At 42.4% G+C, this 12,498-nt stretch overlaps 1 protein-coding gene across 4 annotated transcripts in view; it reads left to right on the top strand.

The window, feature by feature from the left end:
* The first annotated feature begins 4,104 nt into the window (after positions 1-4,104).
* Positions 4,105-12,498, top strand: part of Wdr33 (WD repeat domain 33) — a 97,718-nt gene continuing 89,324 nt past the window's right edge. For 2 of the 4 annotated variants that reach the window (XM_004835971.3, XM_013076490.3), the window contains exons 1-2: positions 4,112-4,306; positions 4,959-5,085. The gene's annotated coding sequence lies outside the window, so the exon portion shown is untranslated. Of the gene's footprint in view, positions 4,307-4,958; positions 5,086-12,498 lie in introns of all 4 variants that reach the window. The other 2 variants (XM_004835973.3, XM_013076494.3) reach the window with 2 other exon arrangements.

The following is a 12,498-nucleotide window of genomic DNA, read 5'->3' as shown; positions in this document are numbered from 1 at the left end:
GCTTGAACTTGAGGTCCTTCTGCATCAGCCACCTAAGTAGCTGGGATTACAGGTGTGTGCTCCCATGCTTGGCTGAAAATTAATTTCTTGACACCTGGGGACATGGGCCATTCTAATATATAGTAATAATACCTGGTGTGTTAGTTACTTTTCTCTCATTGCTGAGACAAAATACCTGACAAAGTTAGAGGGAAAGGGGTTTATTTAGCTTACAGTTTGTAGAGATTTTCAGCTTATAATCGTCTGGCTTCAAGGCAGAGATGGCAAACGGGCATCACAGAGGAGAAGCAACACACACACAAGGTAGCAAAGGTAACGCGAAACCTTAACAGTGTTTTTCTGCTCATTTTATTCAGACCACCAGGATTAGGGCAGTGTCAAACTGATCACTCAGTGTAGTGGTTTAGTAATTACATGTCCTTAATCCTAGCATTACACATTCGAGATTTAGATACTTTCGAAAAAGACTGCATGAGGATTTGGGGAGACATCTAGACACAAGCCACAACACCTAGTGACATCTAAATTGACTCCAAACAACTGGAATAGAAGCCATGTGTGCTATGTTAAAAAATCAAGACGACATAGTATATTGTAACTAGTCACAAATAGAAATACATTTAAAAAATATTTTAACATAAAAGGTCAGTAATGTATTACTGCTCCTTTTAAAAAACATGCCCTTTACCCTATGGCTGCAAAACCAAAACCTGTATAATAGCTGAAGAAGCTGGGCATGGTGTTGCACACCTGAAATCCCAGCAGTAGGGCTGAGTGCAGGAGGCAGGAGGAGTGAGTTGGAGGACACCCTGGGCTACATAGTGAGTTCAAGGCCAGGCTGAGCTGGCCTTTTTTTGAGTCCTTGTCTCAAAAAACAGAACAAGGGCTGGGGATTTAGCTCAGTGGTTCCCTCACCTGCCTTGAAACTGTAAGGTCCTAAGTTCAAACCCTGGTACGTACCAAAACAAAACAAAACCCCACAAAAAAGAAAAAGAAAAAAAAACTTGAAGAAAACAGATGTTCTTTATCCATCATTTAAATACATTTCCTTAGGTATTTCTAGGTATTGGTAGACAGGGCCAGGGATTTACCTCAGTGGTTTTGCCGCCTGCTGCACAAGCATGAGGACCCGAGTTCAATCCCAGGTACCAAAAAAAATTTAGTAGACATAGTCTGTAGTGTCTGCATAATATTTCTATTGAATTGATGTGTCATTATTTAACTTTTCTGCTGCTGGAATTTGTTTCTATATTTTTTTCTATCAGTATATCAACGAAAGGTCTATACATAAGTTTTTCACATTTATTTTAGCAAAACATTTATTGATACATTTTAGATATGCATAATGATAGCATTCATCATAGGGCATTTGTACCACTGGTACATGATATATCTTCCTTCTTTTTTTTCCCATTCCCCCACTTCCTTCAACCCCTCTTCTCCTCCTTATATACAAAAGCTTTGTTTCAATTTTTTCCTTTGATGTTTTGTCCCATCTTTCCTTTCCCCTTTCCCCTCCTTTGTTCCCCTCCTTTTTTTTTGGGTACTGGTGATCCTTGTTCCCCTTTTGATTTGAACATTTTCTTCCCATTTCCCAATGTCTATTGTACATTTTAGTCCTTATTTCCACTTTGGGTTTCTTACACCAGAGATGTTCCATTTATTTCACTTAAGAGTATGGTCTCAAGGTCCATCCATTTAGCTATAAATGTCTGAAGCTCATCCTTCTTTATGGTAGAGTAGTACTCCATGTATAAAAAAACACGTCTTCTTTATCTACTTGTCAGTTGATGAGCATTTGGGCTGTTTCTCGATTTAGCTATTACAAACTGTGCCACTATAAACACTGGTATGCATATATTGCTGTGGTATGATGCTTTTAATTATTTTTTTTTCATTAAGTTTATTGGTATCCAAGGTCCTGAGTTTGATCCCTGGTACCAAAAAAAAAAAAGTTTATTGGTACATTTTAGGTATATGATACAGTTACATTCATCATTGGGAACTTGTACCTTTACATAATCTCTCTTGGTTCTTATTTTTTCCCCATTCCCTTGCACTCCTTTGAACCCCTCCACCCCTCCCTGTTTACAAAGACTTTATTGTCATTTTTTCCTTTCCCTTCTTTTCTTTCCCCTGCCCCTCCCACTTCCCCTGCCCCTTTAGACCTTTTCTTCCTATTTCACATTATCAATTATACATTTTGATCCTTATTTACACTTTTATTTTCTCACACCAGGGAAGCTATTCAGTATTTACACATGTGTGTCCTATTTATTTCACTTAAGAGTAAGGCCTCAATGTGCATCCATTGATGCTTTTAATTCTTCCAAGAAGATACCCAGAAGGGGAATAGCTGGGTTGACCTGAACCTCTAGTTTTAGTTTTTGTGGGGGTTTTTGGTACCGGAGATCGAATTCGGGTCCTTGTGCTCGCGCAGCAGGCGGCGAAACTACTGAGCTAAATCCCCGGCTAGTTTTAGTTTTTTGAGAAATCTCCACACTGATTTCCACAGTGGTTGCACCAGTCCACACTTCCAGCTACAGTGGAGAAGGGTTCTTTTTTCCTCAGAGCCCCTCCAGCATTTGTTATTGGTTGATTTCTTGTTAGCAGCCATTCTTTCTGGGGCAAGATGGAATCTCAGTGTTGTTTTAATTTGCAACTGTCAAGTGACATTTTTTCATATATTTATTTGCTGTTTCTACTTCTTCATCTGAGAAGTGTCTATTCATGTCAGATGCCAATATTTGGATTGGGTCTTTTTCACATTTCTGAGACTATCTTTAGGGTAGATTTTTAGAGGAGTCTAATGGAATCAAAAGTAGTAAATATTTTGAGAATTCTTTTTTTTTTTTTTTTCTGGTACTGGGGATCGAACTCGGGACCTTGCAGTTGTGAGGCAGGCCCCGGAACTACTGAGCTAAATCCCCGGCCCCAAGAATTCTTAATTCATAGCTTCAAACTACTTTCCAAATGTTGGGAGAGACGAGGACTTGCTTGACAACTTCCTTTTTTAGTTTGTTTGTTTGTTTTTTGGTACCAGGGATCGAACTTGGGTCCTTGCGCTTGCGAGGCAGGCGGCGGAAACACTGAGCTAAATCCCCGGCCTGACAACTTTCTTTTTTGAGTCAAGGTTTTGCTATGTAGCACAAACTGAACTGATGGCAATCCTTCTGCCTCAGCCATCCAAGTTCTGGTTTTACAGGTGTGTGCCACCACTCCTGGGTTGACCATTGTATTCTTAGCTATATAAATGGAATCACGGAGGGTTTTGTTTTTGTTTTTGTTTTTGGCCTGAGTTAACAATATCTCATATTCATCCAGGTTATTGATCTGTAGTTATTTCCTATTGTGCATAAATTCAACGCAGAAGTGTACCACAATTTAATTACCCATTGATCTTATGAACACTTGGGTTTCCAGTGTTCGGTTATTATGAATAGAGTATATAAACATTCTTGGACATGCCGTTGGTAGGTCTGTGCCCTCATTCGTTTTTTGTTTTTGAGGCAAGTTCTTGCTATGTAGTTCAGGCTGGCCTCGAATTTGAGGCAATCCTCCAGCCTCAGCCTCCGAAGTGCTGGGATCACAGGCTTGCACCACCACGCCCGGCCACTCTGCTTCACCGTCTGAGCATACACTTACGTTTAGCATAAACCGTGAAATAGTTTTTCAAAGTGGTTGTACACTGAGGCTGTTATCCTAATTTGGTCTCCTGACTTAAGAGGATAATCCAAAGGCACAACTGGCATCGGGCAATGTGAGAATCTTAACTGTACGTATGCGTCATTATTCAGTTGAACACACAGATTTAACACGTTGGCACCATTTGACTCGGTGGATTTGGCCAAACGGTTTACTGTAACTATTATCTCCGGGAACAAACAGCGTATCCAAATTTTGTAAAACTGGGTGCTTATGTGCGTACCCGGGTAGCTCACAAGATAAAAATCAAGACTGCAAGGACCCAAGCCTCAGTTTTCCTCTGGAAGCAACTCAATAGCTGCCCGGAGGAACAAAGGGAGCGCGCCACAAAGCCGCATGCGACTCCCGCCAAGCCCGGCCCCTCACCTACGCACATGCGCAAATCGAGACCCCGCGGCTCAGTCGCGCCTGACGTAGGGCCGCACGCTGGTGCGGGATGACGCAAAGGCGTGCGTTCGGTGGCTCCTAGGGGAAGATGGCGGCTACACCTTTGGAGGAGAGGGATTGAAAGGGGAGGAGGGAGGAGGCCAGACAGGGAGACACTTCGACTGTGAAGACGAACGCTTCGCTCGCCATTAGGAGCTCTGCTCAACGCCAAACGGTGAGTGCGGCGCAGGTGCGGGACCACTCGCTTGCGGCCGACGGCGGCACTCCGCCATTTTCAGGCTTGGCCGTTGCGCGCTTTCGGGGACTTGAGGGGAGCCTGGGGACAGGTCTCAGGAACCGCAGGACAGATCCTGGAGGATGGTTGAGGCAGGTTCGAGCTTTAGAGGAGAGAGCTGGAGGCTTGAGCCCCACTCGTGAAGGAGGGCATGGTGCAACTAAGGCCCTGCCTGGGATTGGCGGCAGCGAGAAGACGTAGGTGAGGCAGGCCACGGGTTAGCTGTGAAGTTTGCAGGAGGAAGCGTGTTGAAACTGATTTGGGGCGGGAGTGGAAGGTTGGTCAAGAGGTGGACGGAGTATGGCTTTGAGTGAGTTGTCGAAGGAGTCACGAGACGTTAATGTGAAACCTGTAAAACAGTTGAAGCTTTCTAACCTTGGTCTTTTCATGGCTTGAAAGGGGTGTTTGTTACAGGGAGAGAGGCCACGGCTTGACAGGCAAAACCCTGCTCCTTTGGAATAATTAATGCTTCCTACAAATACCTGTCTCAGAAGCCTCTATTTTCAATTATAAGTTGTCTTGGAGAATAGATATGTAGCATCTAAGAAAGAACTACTGCTTTGTTTTGAGCCTCTCACCATTTGTTTCCCAGGCTGGCCTCTAACTCGAGTAAAGTAGCAGGAATTACTGGCGCGCGCCACCGGGCCCGGCTGACATTGCCGTCTTAAAGAAAAGTTGATGCCTCATTCTAAAAGTTGGCTTACATCATAATATATTAGGTAGGAAAATAGTTACCTGTGTGGAGCTGGTGCCTTAATATCTTTCTTGTTGAAAAATACTAAGTGACTAATTTTGCTATTAGGTTTTATCTTGACCTAAACTTTTAATCATTTTTCTAACCACTTACAATGGTTATTCATATCTGTACTAAGTAATAAAAAAGTCATATACTTTTGTTTAGTTTTTTGGTACTGGGGCTCTAACTCGGGTCCTTGCGCCTGTGAAACCACTGTGCTAAATCCCTGGCCCAAGGCCATATACTTTTCACACTACTTTGAGGGGAAATGTTACGCGATTATTTTGATTATTGCCACGTTGGAAGGCAGGTTCGGTGCTACTGAACTAAATCCTCAGCTTCAAGCTGGTCTCACTATGTACCTCAAGCTGGCCTTAAACTTGCAGCAGTCCTCCTGCCCCAGCCTCCCAAGCGCAGAGATGACGGGCCTGCGCCGTCACTCCTGGCTCAAACTTTTATATATTGGAATAAGAAAGTAAGGTTACATACACCCAATGGCTGGCACAGGGTCCCTTTGGTAGATTTTTTTTTTTTTTTGTACCAAGGATGGAACTCAGGACCTTTTACTTTCAAGGCAGACATGGTGCCGCTGAGCTAAATCCCCAGCCCTAGGGGGTTTTTTTGTTTGTTTAAAGACCCTCTCTGTAGTCAAGGATGGCCTTGAACTCACTTTGCAGGCTGAGCAATCAGCCTACACACCTCATCACAGGTGTGTGCCATCATGCCAGGTTTAAAGCTCTTTAGCAAAGATGTTGGGGGGGGGTTGACTTATGAATGCATTTGTGTGACCTCTCCCAACAAAAACTTTGAAATTTTACAAGTATTTTTAGGGAAAGTAGTATTAGTTAGAGCCCCCTGATTAATCTTCATTGTGAAAGTATGTTTAATTAAATATCATCAACTGGTAAATTGTTAATAGATTCCAAATTGTCTTAGCTTTCTACAAAATATTCAAAGAATTTCATTTGTTTTGAAACTCCATAAGAGATGTTAATTTCATTTTGTAATAGTGAAAGTTTCTTTGTTGCTGTAATGTTGTGTGACAATTTGCCTGACATTAGTTGTTTTTTTTTTTTTTTGTAGTTTGGTTTTTGGGCTTTTCGAGGACAGCATTTCACTATGTAGTCCAGGCTAGCATTGAATTTGAAATCGTACTGCCACAGCCTCTCTCAAGTGCTGGGATTGCATCGTGTGCTACCATGCCTGGCTAGGACCACAGTTTTAGTATTTACCAGTACAAAACTTTATCTTGTTTTTTATATGGTATGTAGAGCCTCATGCATGTTGAGCAAGTGCTCTTACTGAGCTACATTCTCAGCCTCTTTTTTTTTTTTTTTTCTGGTAATGGGACCTTGCTGAATTGCTAGGCTAGTCTCATTTATAATCCTGCCTCAGCCTCCTGGGTTGCTGGGATTACAGGTGTGCACCATTGTATCTGGCTGTGGTTCAGGTTTAAAACTTTTTTTTTTTGGTACCAGGCATCAAACTCGGGACCTTGCGCTTTCGAGGCAGGTGGTGGAACCACTGAGCTAAATCCCCAGCCCAAAACTTTTTTTATTTGAGCACTTTTTCTTTGGTAATCTTCCTCTCCCCATTGCAGACCATTTACAGTAGTCCTATTCACAGAAGCTTTTTGGTGCTTTAGACGATATGACCCACATTACTCTTTTTCTGGTTCTTAAACATTTTAGTAATTTTCTGGTAGAGCAATTGACTTCATAAAGTTTGTGTTGTACTTTATTTTCATAATTTGAATGCTTGTAAATCCCCAGAGCAGAGCTGGGTGATAATGGAAAGAGCATTGCATGTTTTAGCAGCAGACCTAACTAAGTTTGAATGTCAGGCTCAAAACTAAACTAGCTCAGCAGGGTCAAACCTGCCTGGCAAGCTCAAGGGTCTGAGTTCAGTTCCCGATATTGGAAACAACAAACAACTGAACTATCACTTTCTTTTCTTTTTTTTTAGCTGGGAATTGTACCTAGGACCTCAGCATGTTAAGTGCATGCTTCACCATTGAGCAACACTCCCACCCCTAAAATAGGATTTTTTTGTATTGGGTCAGTTAAATTCTCTTGAGCTTCAGTTTTCTTTCTTGGTAGTGTTTTTTTAGGGTTGTGGGGGGGTACCAGGGCTCAAACTCAGGACCTTGTGCTTGCCAGGCAGGTGTGGTGCCAATGAGCTAAATCCCTGGCTCTTGGTAGTGGATTTTTTTTTTTTTTTTTTTTTTTTGGTACCAGGGATCAAACTCAGGACCTTGAGCTTTTGAGTCAGGCAGTGGCACTACTGAGCTAAATCCCCAGCTATTGGTAGTGTTTTTTGAGACAGGTCCCAGTATGTACTTTAGGCTGGCCTTGAACTTACTGTGTAGCTCAGGCTGGCCTGGAACTCAGATGATCCTCCTGCCTCAGCCTCCCAAGTGCTGGGATTACATTCATGCACCATCATACCCAGCCCAGCTTCAGCTTTCTTTTTTTTTTTTTTTTTGGTACCGGGGATCGAACTCAGGTCCTTGCGCTTGCGCAGCAGGCGGCGAAACCACTGAGCTAAATCCTCGGCCCCAGCTTCGTCTTTCTTATCTATATAAATAATGTTCTGTATAGTGCTTGACTCAATGCATACTAGATATTCAGTAAATTTCACTTTTTGTATATCTGTATCTGAAATTTAATTGGTGAAATCATTTTTAGTTTTTTTTTCTGGTACTGGGAATCAGACTCAGGACCTTGGAGCTTGCCAGGAAGTCGAAGTACCATTGAGCTAAATTCCCAGCCCTGATTTTCAATTTTTAAACATTAACTCAGATTATCTTTGTTGCAACCATTGTCAGTCTCATTCCTTGGGTAAATTAATTACTCCTTTATGTGTTATGAAAGCATTTTGAGTATATTTCTAATTAATATATTTTGTTTTGTATCCTCTCTAAGTTGTGAGCTTTGCTCTTTTTTTTCCTGCCCTGGTACCAGGAATCAAACTCAGGACCTTATGCTTGCCAGGCAGGTGTGGTACCACTGAGCTACATCCCCAGCCCTATGTTGTGAGATTTTTTTGGGGGGGGTACCAGATATTGAACTTGGGACCTTGTGCTTGCTAGGCAGGCAGCGGAACCACTGAGCTAAATCTCTGGCCCAGTGTGAGCTTGTTTTTTGGTATCAGGGATCGAACTTGTGTCCTTACACTTGGGAGACAGGCGGCATAACCACTGAGCTACCCCAGCCCCACTGTGAGCTTTTTGAAGACATAAATTTTTAAATTTGTATTCCCAAAATCTAGATGTTATAAAACCTAGGCATTATAAAAATTGAAGAATGGGGCCGGGGATGTAGCTCAGTGGCACTGCGCCTGCCCGGCAAGCGCAAGGACCTGAGTTCGATCCCTGGGTCGTCCCCGTCCCCCCCTCCCCCCCCCCCCCCCCGCAAAAGAAGAACAAACGAATTTTCTACAAAAATTCCTTCTTCACTCTACTGGGATACATATTTTATACTGACCTGGTTTATTTTATTTATGCTCTGAGCTCTCCTTTGGGTCTCTGTGTAGTTCAGGCTGGCCTTGAAATCACTGTGTAGCCCAGACTGGGCTCGAACTCCCAGTGATTCTCCTGCATCAGCCTTCTGAGTACTGGTATTTACAGGTGTATACCACCACACTTCGTGTAGAATTTTCTGATTGTGTGTTTAGAATGTCATTTAACTTGGTACTCTTTTATTTCTTTTATTTCTTATAAATGAAATTAGACCTAAAGACGCTTAATTAAATATTTTTGGCAAAAAAACTTAATAGGTGATGATATGTGAATTATATTGCATTACCTCAGGAAGGACAGAATGTCTAGTTCTCTTCTAGAGATGCTCCCTTAATAGGGTAGTGGAGACTGCCAGATGTTAGTTTGCCCCCATATTAACAGTGCTGAGTTTTCTTGATTAACATGGTATTGCCCACATTTCTTTATTGAAGGGTATGTTTTTCCTTGTCCAGTTATACTTGATCTGTGGAATGATAACTTAGGCATTGAGTATCCTCTTTCAGGTATTTCACCTATGATTGATTGTTGGCTGAGACAGATATTTCATTCAGAGGTTTCCTAATCTGTTTACTCTTTATACTGCTTGTTTGCTGTTTTTTATAAAAAAGAGCTTTAGGGGCTGGGCTGTATCTTAGTGGTATAGTGCTTGCCTAGCATGTGTGAAGGCATAGGTTTTATCCCCAGCCCTGCAAAACCAAAACAAACAAAACAATGAAATTAAGAAAAACCAAAGGCTCTTAATGGCTGTGCTGAGTGTTCAACCAAGGGCTCTTTACAGTCTGTAATCAGGACTAGTGTTTTGGGGCCCTCCTACCTTTTTTCGGGGGGTAGGGGGGAGACAGAGTCTTATTATATTTTCAAGTTGGCTTTAAATTCACTATGTTGCCCAGATCAGCCTTGAGCTTAGAGCAGTCCTCCTGCCTCAGCCTCCCCAGTGCCAGGATTACTGGGTGTGCCACCTTGCCCACCTTTCCTTTCTTGATTTTTAAAGTTTTCCTCTTCAAGGTGCCCTGCTTTAATAGAAATTTATATTTATAGACTAAAATTTAGATATTAGGTGATGTGTGCATTGCTCCTGGAGTATGTTTGTGCCTAGGTCCTTGTTAGTGGCCAGAGCTAGAAAACATGTTTTGTTTTGTTTTAATAAAACAAAAATGTAAAAATATCAATGATATTTTACATTGATATTTTATTTTATTTTTATTTATTTATTTATTTATTTATTTTGGTACCGGGGATCAAACTCGGGTCCTTGCTCTTGTGCACCAGGCAGCTAAACCACTGAGCTAAATCCCCAGCCCCTACATTGATATTTTAAATTGCAAAATCAAATTTTTTTTTTTAGCACTTTTTTTTTTTTTGGTACCGGGGATCGATCTCAGGTCCTTGTGCTTTCGGGGCAGGCGTTGGAACCACTGAGCTAAATCCTCGGCCCCAATCAAATTTATTTTTGGGATTTTTTTTGAGGGAATTTCTTGCACAGTGGATTCAGATTTATAGTGACCGTGCTAACTAACTATGGTTTATTATTTTTTTTCCACCTTTGGTTTCCTTAGAATACAGCACTAAAAGCTGGGGATGTAGCTAAGTGGTAGAGCACTTACCTAGAAAAGACAGTGTGGAGATGAACAGAGAACTGTGTTAAAAAGCTGTTTGCTGGGCCAGGGTTTTAGCTCAGTGGTTCCGCCGCCTGCCTCACAAGCGCAAGGTCCTGAGTTCCATCCCCAGTACCAAAAAAAAAAGGTATTTGCAATAACAATTTTCTGTTTATTTGATAACTTTGATTATTTTGATTACCAAGTAATTTTGTGTTCATGATTAGGGTATCCTTTTTTCTTGACTGTGTGAAGCCCTCAATGCAATCTTCACTGCTGCAAACGAGTTAAATATTTACATGGTTTAAAATTTAATAGTACAGTACTGTGTATGGAAAGAATATTTAAGTCTTGTTTTTATTTGTAAGTACTCTATCCTTATTATCACCTTTATTTCCCCCATTAGAAAAATGTTAGTGTACTGTATATACCTGTGATCTTTGGTCTTTCTTTTCTTTTTTGGTGTACTGGTGGTTGAACCCATGGGAACTCTACCACTGAGCTCCATCTGGTGCCCCCTTCTTACCAGGCTAGGCAAGTGTTGTACTGCCTGCAGGGCCCCCCCCCCATTTTTGTTTGCTTTTTGAGACAAGGTCTCACTATGTAGTTCAGGTTGGCCCTGAATTCACTATAGAGCGCAGGCTGGCCCTGAACAGCAGTCCTCCTGCCTCAGCCTCCTGAGTGCTGGGATTACAGGCATGCACCACCACACCCAGCCAGCCCTTGTTGTATGGAGATCGGGGGGTGCCCATAAGTTGCCCCTGCTGCCCTGGAACTTGTGATCCTCTTGCCTCAAGCTTCCCAAGCTGAGATTATAGGCTCCTCCACCCAGCTAATTTTAATAACATTTGTAAAAAAGACATAGCAAAATTTACCATCCAAACTTTAAAAATTAAAAAAAAATCAATACATGTTTATAGTACATAATGATTACATTCTTTGTGGGGAATTAGAACATGTACACAACACATATTTTTTCATTCCCTACCCCTCTCATCCTTTCATCTCTTGGTCCCCTTCCCTTTTGCAAAAGATCTATCTCCCCATTTCCTAATACCTGTCTTTTGCTCTTTAATTTATTTATATGTAGGGTTTCTCATATAAGAGAAGCCATGCGATATCTAAAGCTTGTGTGTCTGGTTTATGTCACTTAACATTATGGTCTCAAGGTGTATTTTTTTTTTTTTGGTACCGGGGATCGAACTTGGGGCCTTGAGCTTTCGAGGCAGGCACCGGAACTACTGAGCTAAATCCCTGGCCCTCGTTTATCCTTTTTTATACCAGAGTAGTACTCCATTGTGTTCTTTACCCATTCATCTGTTGATGGATATAGAGGCTGCATCCAGGATTTAGCTATTGTGTTACAAACATGGATATGCATGTATCATTTTAATATGATGTGTTTAACTTTTTTGGGAAGATAATGTAGAAGGAGAAAGCTAGGTCCATTGGAATTTCTATTTTTAGTTTTCTGAGGAATCTCCATACTGATTTTCATAATGGTTGTACTAGTTTTAGGCTTGTTTTCTCTAGATCTGTGAGGAATGCTGTTGGTAGATTGATTGGGATTGCATTAAATTTGTTTATCAGTTTTGGAAGTATGGCCATTTTGACATTATTGATTCTGCCAATCTAGGAACAGGAGATTGCCTGCCTGCCTGCCTGCCTGCCTTCCTGCCCGCCTGCCTGCCCACCTGCCTGCCCGCCTGCCCGCCCGCCTGCCCGCCTGCCCGCCTGCCCGCCTGCCCGCCTCCCTGCCTCCCTGCCTGCCTCCCTGCCTCCCTCCCTGCCTCCCTCCCTGCCTCCCTCCCTGCCTCCCTCCCTGCCTCCTTGCCTCCCTCCCTCTCTCTCTCTCTCTCTCTCTCCCTCCCTCCCTCCCTCCCTCTTCCTCCCTCCCTCCCTTTCTTTATTCCTTTTTCTTTCTTTCTTGTTTTTTTTGCACAGGGCCTTGCTATGTAGTTCACGGTGGCACTACATAGCCTATGCTGGCCTCGAACTGGTGATGATCCTTCTGCCTCAGCCTCCCAAGTTCTAGGATTACAGGTGTGCGCCATCATGCTCGACCTTTCATTTTTCTTGAGTTATATATAATTTTCATTACGGAGTTTTTTCAACTCCTTTGTTAGGTTAATGCCTAAATATGAAAAAAAAATTTTGAGAAAGGTCTTGCTTTATAGTTCAGGCTGGCCTTGAACTCACTATGGCCTCAAACTCAGTGATCCTGCCTCAGCCTCTCGAGGGCTAGGATCACAGGCCTAGGCCACCATGCCCGGCCCTTTGA

The sequence above is a fragment of the Heterocephalus glaber genome, unplaced genomic scaffold (assembly GCF_053883595.1).
Source record: "Heterocephalus glaber isolate CG9 unplaced genomic scaffold, H.glaber_assembly_v1.0 deba00000347, whole genome shotgun sequence".
NCBI classification, from domain to species: Eukaryota; Metazoa; Chordata; class Mammalia; order Rodentia; family Bathyergidae; genus Heterocephalus; species Heterocephalus glaber.
This window is presented reverse-complemented; position numbering and strand designations above follow the sequence as displayed.